This window comes from Myotis brandtii, unplaced genomic scaffold (genome assembly GCF_000412655.1).
Source record: "Myotis brandtii unplaced genomic scaffold, ASM41265v1 scaffold344, whole genome shotgun sequence".
In the NCBI taxonomy this organism is placed as follows: Eukaryota; Metazoa; Chordata; class Mammalia; order Chiroptera; family Vespertilionidae; genus Myotis; species Myotis brandtii.
In genome coordinates this window covers 10,064,785-10,074,009 of record NW_005363247.1, presented here as the reverse complement: position 1 = coordinate 10,074,009, position 9,225 = coordinate 10,064,785, and the positions used below count along the sequence as shown (strand labels likewise).

Sequence of the window (9,225 nt, the reverse complement as noted above, 5' to 3'; positions counted from 1 at the left end):
GACTGCATCAGCGAGCTAGAAGACAAGGTAGGAAAAAATACCCAAGCAGAGCAGCAACTGGAAAAAAACTTAAAAAGCAGGAGAAGAGCCTAAGGGATCTCTGGGACAATACGAAACGAAACAACATCCACATAATAGGGGTACCAGAAGGAGAGGAAACGGAGCAAGGAATAGAAAACCTGTTTGAAGAAATAATGACAGAAAACTTCCCTGATACTGGGAAGAAAAAACTCACACAATCTCAAGAAGCACACAGAGTCCCAAACAAGATGAACCCCAAAAGACCAACACCAAGGCACATAATTAAATTGGCAAATACCAATGACAAAGTAAGAATCTTAAACACTGCAAGAGAGAGACAGAAAGTTACCTATAAGGGATCTCTCATTAGACTATCAACTGATTCCTCAACAGAAACACATCAGGCCAGAAGGGAATGGAATGAAATATACAAAATGATGCAAAGCAAGGGACTGAATCCAAGAATACCATACCCAGAAAGGCTATCATTCAAAATTGAAGGTGAAATAAGGAGCTTCATAGACAAAAAAGGGCTAAGAGAATTTATTAGCACCAAGCCACCAATGCAAGAAATGCTAAAGGGACTGCTGTAAAAAGAAGAAATAGGAAGGGGAAAAGGAACACAGGCATAAAGAATAAAAATGGCAACAAGTACCCGTCAACAATAACCTTAAATGTAAATGGATTAAATGCTCCAATCAAAAACATAGGGTAGCTGAATGGATTAGAAAACATGACCAATATATCTGCTGTTTACAAGAGACCCACCTCAGAACAAAGGACTCACACAGTCTGATAGTGAAGGGATGGAAAAATATTTTTCAGGCGAATGGAAACAAAAAAACGGCTGGGGTAGCAATACTTATAAGTGACAAAATAGACCTCAAAGTGAAGGCCGTAACAAAAGATAAGGAAGGCCACTTCATAATACTAAAGGGATCAATTCAACAAGGGGATATAACTCTGGTAAACATATATGCACCCAATACAGGAGCACCCAAATTTGCAATCCCAGGGGCGGGATTGTAGAATCCTGTGACACATTAGAGTTCACCTTTGATTGTAGCCTCCACATATAGGAAGAGACAGATTTACTATACATAGTAAGCATTGATTATTTAAAATGAATTATTCATAGATGCACTACTGATAAGTAATACTTTTTCTTCTATATCATTAGTGTGATCACAGCTTTTGTAAAATTTCTTTCTCTTGATCCAGATAATTGTCAGTTTTCTTTATAATTTCAAGGCTACTCAGTGAACATTCATGGTAGAGAAAAGCAAACTTTTTTGTTTTATAGTATTTAAAAATAATGGAGAAAAAGTTAATGAAGACAAAATTCACCTGAAAAGGATCAGTGCCCCTATAAGAGATATTACTAGAGGCCCAGTGCATGAATTCGTGCATGGATGGGGTCCTTCAGCCTGGCAATCAGGGCTGATCAGGACCATCTCGCTCAATCCCAATCAAGCCGATTGGGGCCAGCCAGGGGGAGGGACCATGGGAGGTTGGCTGGCTGTGGGAGTGCACTGACCACCAGGGGGCAGCTCCTGCATTGAGCATCTGTCCCCTGGTGGTCAGTGCATGTCATAGCGACTGGTCATTTGGTCGTTTGGGCATTGGGTCGCTTAGGATTTTATATATGTAGATTCCCATACTCCTTTCATCATGTGAGGTTACCATGAAAACACAGCAGTCAGTGAGGAAGCAAGGGCTCACCAGTCCCTTCTTCCCAGCCTCTAGAAATGTGAGAAGTAAATGTCTGTTGTTTGTAAGCCACCCAGTCTCTGGGATGTTAATTATAGCAGCCCTAGTGGACTAAGACATTGTTTGAAACCATTTGATGTATATTAATTCATGAACACATAGATGGTAGTTTTTTGAGATAGTGGGGTAACTGCACATAAAACCTCTGGTTGGAAAAGAGGAAAACACAGATTTGGCATATAGTTGTACTTATTAGGAAATTCATAGAAAACAATGAAGGGGCATTTCTTTTATAAAGCAAATTTAAAGTGATACTTCAACATAAGGAGCAGAAAAATTATTGCTCCTAATGGATTTTGTTCTTTAATTATTTCTATATGATATTGTCTATCTTTTAATCTATAGCTTTATCTTAATAATATGTAGTGATTCTAACTTCCTCTTTATTTCAAAAGTCAGTTTTCTTTCAAATAAGACTATAGTTGCAAAGCATTCTCAACCTATTCATTATATAATTTAAATACCTATGGAAAATGGGTATATTCTGACATGAGAGACATAGTTGAAATTTCCAACCACCCATAAGCAACGCATGGTAACTGTAAGAAACAAATGACAGATATAAAGAGGAAATAAAAGTATGTATAATATGGTTACTTGTAACAGCTCTTGTTAGGAAGGTGAGAGATCTAGACTGTGATGGAAAATTATAAGAGTTTTAGATTGAATGCTTTGGAATCTTTTTTGAGTTGATAATGGAATTTTAGCCTTACCTGGTTTGATTCAGTGCATAGACTCAGGGCGTCAGCCTGCGGACTGAAGGGTCCCTGGTTCTATTCTGGCCAAGGGCACATACTTGGGTTGCAGGCTCAATCCCTAGTAAGGGGCATGCAGGAGGCAGCCGATCAATGATCATCTCTAATCATTGATGTTTCTATCTATCTCTTCTTCTCCCTTTGCTGGGGTCTTTTCCGCATCTACAAGGGTTCAGGAATCTGGAAAAGGGCCTTGCATAAATGAATATAGACTAGAGAAGAAATATGAATTTGGAAGGCAGGGGGAGCCAGATGGAAACTTAGTTCTAGTGACTAAGCTCTCAGAAAGTCCGGACCCCTAGCTTTTTATTAACACATTTTGCCCTAAAGCAAAGCAGATGTACATATCAAAGGTAAGGTTTGGTAAACAGTAAAAGATGATCAGTTTGGGGGAACTGCCCTCAGCTGTCTGGCAGCAGGCAATAATATGTAGATCTTCAGCCCTGCTGAAGCCCCAAGTTCCATCAACTTTTTGATGAACTTCTTGCATTTATGACCTGCTGGAATTAGCCTCCAGCATCCCTTCCTCTCTGAAATCAATAAAAATATATTTAATTTTTTTAATAATGGGATTTTAATTTTAGTATTAAACTTTATTATGCTTTCTATGAAAGCAAGTTATTATAAATTCTGTTAAAGTCTAATTGTCCAAATTTGAGTAACTCTCTTGTTTTCACCAGATATAACCTTTGATTCAGTGAGTCTAAGAATAAGAAGAAAATTCTAATAGTGATTTTATAAATATGTTTATTTATGATTCTTTTTTCATTTTATATTCTAATATCCAGATATATATGACTGTTTTGTGTTTAACAATTAAAATTAAATAAAAGTAATTACATTCTATGCAAACCAGTTTGTGCACTTTAAGCAAGAGGCAAGTTATACACTAATAAGAAAAAGCAATTAGTGTGATTGATATATTAGGGAGAAAGCTACTTTAAGCTATTGACTCAAGACTAAATTTCTGTTGTTTTAAGCCACCAAGTGTGGAGCAATTTGTTACTGAAACCGCAGGAAATTAATACGCCCGTCTCCAGATGAGAAAACACGTGCAGAGCAGGTGTTCCATATCACACTATTGAGGGCATTTATGCCATTTTATGTTTAACAGGTTTCATTACAACATTATCTCAGAGAATTAGAAAACAATGTCAGCATTTATAAATATGTATGTAATTATACTATTTAGAAGGTTTAAGATATAGAGATCTAAAAAATTGGTATTTTAATTCAGTAGTCAATAACTGCCTTTTTCAAGTCTTTTGAGGGTTTAAAAAGATTATGAATATTTAAATAGAAAATTTTATCTAGGAAATCAAAAAGGGACTGCTGCTCAAATTATAACCAATATTTTAATGAACACCTTTCCATATAATTTTCTATAAATAATATAATTTGTATGAATTAGATACAAAAATGCTGTTTGTCAACCATGTATAATGGACATTCTTTGCATATAGGCTTTGTCTATTTCATGTCAGTTAATAGAGATGCATGTCATTCTTTAAGCAATTTTCTTTGGTAAGGATATACATAATTTATTTTACAAATATATTATTGATTGATTTTTAGAGGCTTTCCAAGAGTCTGCTCTGAAACAATGCTGCAGGATGCATCTTTACACATAAAATATTTAGGCTCCAAATTGTTACTTGTAGCCAAATAAAATACGTGGAGCAGAAAACTCAAAGGCACGTAGATCTCAGTAAATTACAGCACCTGGTCTTAAGGAGTATTTCTGTGTTTTTCTGGCAGATAATAATGATAATAAAAAAGTAAACCAATATAAATTATTCTACAGGTTCTGTGAGTACTTGAGGAATAAAATTATAGAAAAAGACTGGAATTTCTTTCAAAATGGAATTTTGGGAAGCAATCTATTATAATTTCTTAATGAAAAGAAATTATTCTAGCTCTTTGTTGTTGTTTTGTTATTGTTTTATTACTGCCTAGTGAAGAATGGAATTTTGGGAAGCAATCTATTATAATTTCTTAACGAAAGGAAATTATTCTAGCTCTTTGGGATCTATTAACTGTTTTTTGTTATTGTTTTATTACTGCCTAGTGAAATTGGAGCATACACGTGCTAACAATGCTAACAGTGTGGGAATAAGTAGAGTTTGGTGCAGAATGGCAGAAGAGAAAGAAAAAGTGATGCTCTTGTGAAATAGTCAATTGGGAGTCATCCTGTAGATGGAATCATTACAGTGCTGGGGGCAGTAACTGAATATTGTACCTCCTGGACTTGTTCTGTATTTACTCCTCTTTTCACTTCTCTGGGTCTTTGTGTTTTACTTTTTAAGAAATTTCCTCAACTTTAGCTTCCTTTTTGCTGATTTTTTTTTGTTCATTTTTGCTCTATTGGTTTACTTTTCAAAAGCTTCTTTTAGGTTGGACATATTTAACCTCTTTGCTCTTTTAAAAATTGACAAAAGAAAAGCTTTGAATAATCAGTTTTGTTTTCCAATGTAATATGTATATTCTTCAGCTTTTTTTATTTTAATTAAATGTATTGGGGTGACATTGGTTAATAAGATTATGTAAGTATCAATTGTACATTTCTATGATACATGATCTGTATGTTGCATTGTGTGCCCGCCACCCAAAATCACCTTCCATCACCATATATTTGGCTCCCTTTACTGCTCCACCAACCACTTCCTTATGGTAACCACCATACTATGTCTGTATCTATGAGTTTCAGTTTTATGTCCCACATATGAGTGAAATCATATGGTTCTTAGTTTTTGACTGAATTATTTCACTTAGCATAATATTGTCAAGGTCCATCCATACTGTTGCTAATAGCAGTATTTCATCTTTTCTTGTGGCTGAGTGGTATTCCATTGTCTATATGTACTACATCTTCTTTATCCAATCATCTATCAAAGGAAACTTTGGTTGTTTCTGTGTTGGCCACCATGAATAATGCTGGAATGAACATGGGGGTTCATATATCTTTGCAAATAAATGTTTTCAAGTTTTTTTAGGTAGATATCCAGAAGAGGGGTGTTGGGTCATATGGTATCTTTATTCTTAATTTTTGGAGGAACCTCAAATACTGTTTTCCATAGTGGCTCTACACTTTTACCTTTCTACCAGCAGTGAATAAGGGTTCCTTTTTCTCCACCTCCCAAACACATATTATTACTTGTCTTGTTAATAATACCCATTCTAACAGGTATGAGATGGCATCTCATTGTAGTTTTGATTTTCATTTTCCTCATAGCTAGTGAAGTTGAGCATGTTTTCATATATCTGTTGGCCATTTGTATGTCTTCTTGGGAGAAGTGTCTGTTCAGGTCTTCTGCACATTTTTAATTGGATTGTTTGCATGTTTGGTGTTGTATGAGTTCTGTTTTTTAAAATTTTACTTATTGATTTTAGAGAGAGTCAGGAAGGGAGGGAGGGAGAGACAGAGAGAGAGAGAGAGACATCAAGAAAGAGAGGGAGAGAGAGAGAGAGAGAGAGAGAGAGACATCAACTTATTGCTCCACTTACTTATGCATTCATTGGTAGATTCCTGTATGTGTCCTGACCGGGATTTGAGCCCACAATCTTGGCATATCAGGACAATGCTCTAACCCCGTGGTTCTCAACCTTGGCTGCACATTAGAATCACCTGGGAATCTTTTTAAAATCCTGATTTCTGGGCCTCATCCTCTGGAAAATCTGTTTCTTTCCTCCGGAAATTCTGTTTCTTTGTTATGGGGTTTGTGGCCCCACCCCACAACAAAGAAACAGAATTTCCGGAGGATGAGGCCCAGAAATCAGGATTTTAAAAAGATTCCCAGGTGATTCTAATGTGCAGCCAAGGTTGAGAACCACTGCTCTAACCAACTGAGCTACCCAGTTTGGGCCCTCTGTGAATTCTTTATATATTTTGGATATTAACCCCTTTTCAGAGCTGCTGTTTGCACATATCTTCTCCCATTCAGTCGGCAGCCTTTCTGTTTTGTTGGTGGTTTATTTTGCTGTATAGGAGCTTTTAAATTTGATATAGTCCCTTTCATTTATTTTTGCCATTGCTTCCCTTGCCTTTGGGATCAAATTTATAAAATGTTCTCTAAGCCTAAGTTCCATAAGTTTAATACCTATGTTTTCTTCTACGTAATTTATTGTTTCAGATTGTATATGTAGGTCTTTGATACATTTTGAAATAATTTTTGTACATCAGAACAAACTGTAGTCTAGTTTCATTCTTTTGAATGTGGCTTTCCAATTTTCCCAGCATTGTTTGTTGAAAAGGTTTTCTTTCCTCCATTGTATGCTTTTGAAGCCTTAGTCAGAAATTATTTGCCCACATACATGTGGTTTTATTTCTGGGTTCTCAATTATGTTCCATTGATCTGTGTGCCTGTTTTTCTGCCAGTGCCATGCTGTTCTGATCATCATTGCTCTGTAGTAGACTTTGAGTCAGACAATGTGGCAGAAACATGTTTTTAAGAAGTTAACAATAAGAGATAAAAATGTAGTTCATAGAGTAGAAATACAAACATTTCAATTTAACCTCCTCCTCTGATTTGAGTTAAATTCTTTTTTTTTAAATTCTCACCTGAGGATACTTTTTTAAAATTGATAAATTGATTTTTTTAAAGAGTGGAAGGAAGGGAGAGAGAGAGAAATATTAATGTGAAAGAGACACATCAATTGGTTGCCTCCCGCACATACCTTGACCATGCAGAGGATCGAGCCTGCAACTGACGTACCTGCCCTTGACTAGGAATGGAATGCACAGCTGGCCCCTTAACTACTGAACAAAACTGTCCAGAGCATCAAGTTAAATTCTTTAGTTGAAAAGCCAAATCATTGAAATCCAATATAATATTTTACTTCTGAGTATTTGTGAAGTACTTGGTTAAAGAGTGATAGGGAAAAAATGAAGAAAGGAAAACTGACATTATTTTTTCATTCCCCAAAGTTTTTTTTTTTAAAAAAAATAAATAAATCCAGCAACTACAGATAATTTAAAATTTAATATTTTTGACTACAGATTTTAAATGTAATTACTTACTTTTCTCTGTTCAAAGAATTGTTTTCGCTGTCCACATTTGCTTCAATACTGCATGGTTTGTATTAGCATTTAGGGCAGCAGAATGGAATTGTTGCAGGTTTTTTAATTAGCTATGGTTCTAAAAGTCAGACATTCAGAAGGCAGAATTCACTGTCAGAGTGAACATCTGATGAAAGCACAAATGCACTTGTAGAATAAATCTGTTGCTGTAGCAACCAGTCCTTATTCTCTACCAAAAGAGGAAAAACAAACAGAAAAGAAGTAAATTGCTTCAAGTTTCATTTTAGAAAGATAAGTAACCCACATGGAATTATGGATAAAATCCTTAAAGTCAACATTTTAACCAATAATAAGTGATAGCAATTGATAGTAATTTTTGAATCAACCCATAAGGAATAGACGTATAATTTCTAAGCTTCTGAAATTAGGAACTTGGCAGCAAAAGAAATTTGCTTACTTTGACAACCAGTTTATTTTTTTTCTTAATTTCTTTAAAATGTATTGAAAAATCTCATGAAAGCAATTTTCTCTGAGTATATCTGTTGCTTCCCTGGAGGTTCAGAGACAATCTTCACTGATGTTGTAGATTGATACATTTTCTGCTACATTCAAATACATTATATGAGCATCTTCCTGAGGATTAGAGAGAAATGGACCTTTTTTGAGTTATAGACAAGGTTTCTGGCTTCTAGTAACCCAGTAAATCCAAGGAAGAGATCATTCATACAAACAAAGAAAAGACATTGAAAGGGCAGAATAAAATGTGATACAAATACAGTAAAAGAGGCAGCAAAAATGAGCTGTAGGTCAAAGTACATTCTAGAGGGGAGGACCTAAAAAGCACTTATTTGGAATGAAGTGCACGGGGAATATTATGTGAATTCTCTGTTGGTTTATAGGTATCTGGTATGTTTATCCTGATTAAACTAGGAAATGTCCAGAATGATATGAAAATTTTGGAAATATCTGATGAAAAAGTCATGGCCTCCTGGAAGGAGAAAATAGGTGTCTCCTAGCCTATGATCTGGTTTGGCAAAGGGCGGAAATATCTGATGAAAAAGTCATGGCCTCCTGGAAGGTGTCTCCTAGCCTATGATCTGGTTTGGCAAAGGGTTTGAATGTGAGAATGAAAAATTATCTAGATGAATATAGGTTGAACAGAACAGGAGGGATCGACCACTACAGTCCTTCAGTCTAAAACTCCTCCATGAACAATTGTAAAACCATCAAAATAACTTATCTTCTTCAGAAAAATAGCCGCCTTCTTTATCTTACTAGAATTTGCTACCTATATTTGCTACCTATATATAGCACTACTAATCTGAAATTGATTTTAAAATTCACAAATTATATAAAGAGTGATTTTTAAATGGCTGTGTCAGGGTTTTAGTTGAGATAAAATTCATAATATAAAAATTCTCACAATGTGTGTTTATATTTAGTGTTAGCATTGTCTCAGTATATTTTAGCTAAGATTGCCTAACAAAATAACATTTTTAAAAAATTATAATGCATTTTTGTTTGTGTAACTTAAGAAAATAAGAGGGAGCTATACTATATAATTAGTCATTTGGAAAAAGTGGAAATTTCAAATGTGTATATCTACTCGGATTTGTGTACTATGCTTGCTTGTTATCTATTACTAGAGGCCTGGTGCACAGA

The 9,225-nt window shown here is 35.2% G+C and overlaps 1 pseudogene; it reads left to right on the top strand.

Moving 5' to 3' along the window:
- The window catches only part of LOC102243468, an 18,744-nt pseudogene extending 10,165 nt beyond the window's left edge, over positions 1–8,579 (top strand).
- The last annotated feature ends 646 nt before the right edge of the window (positions 8,580–9,225 follow it).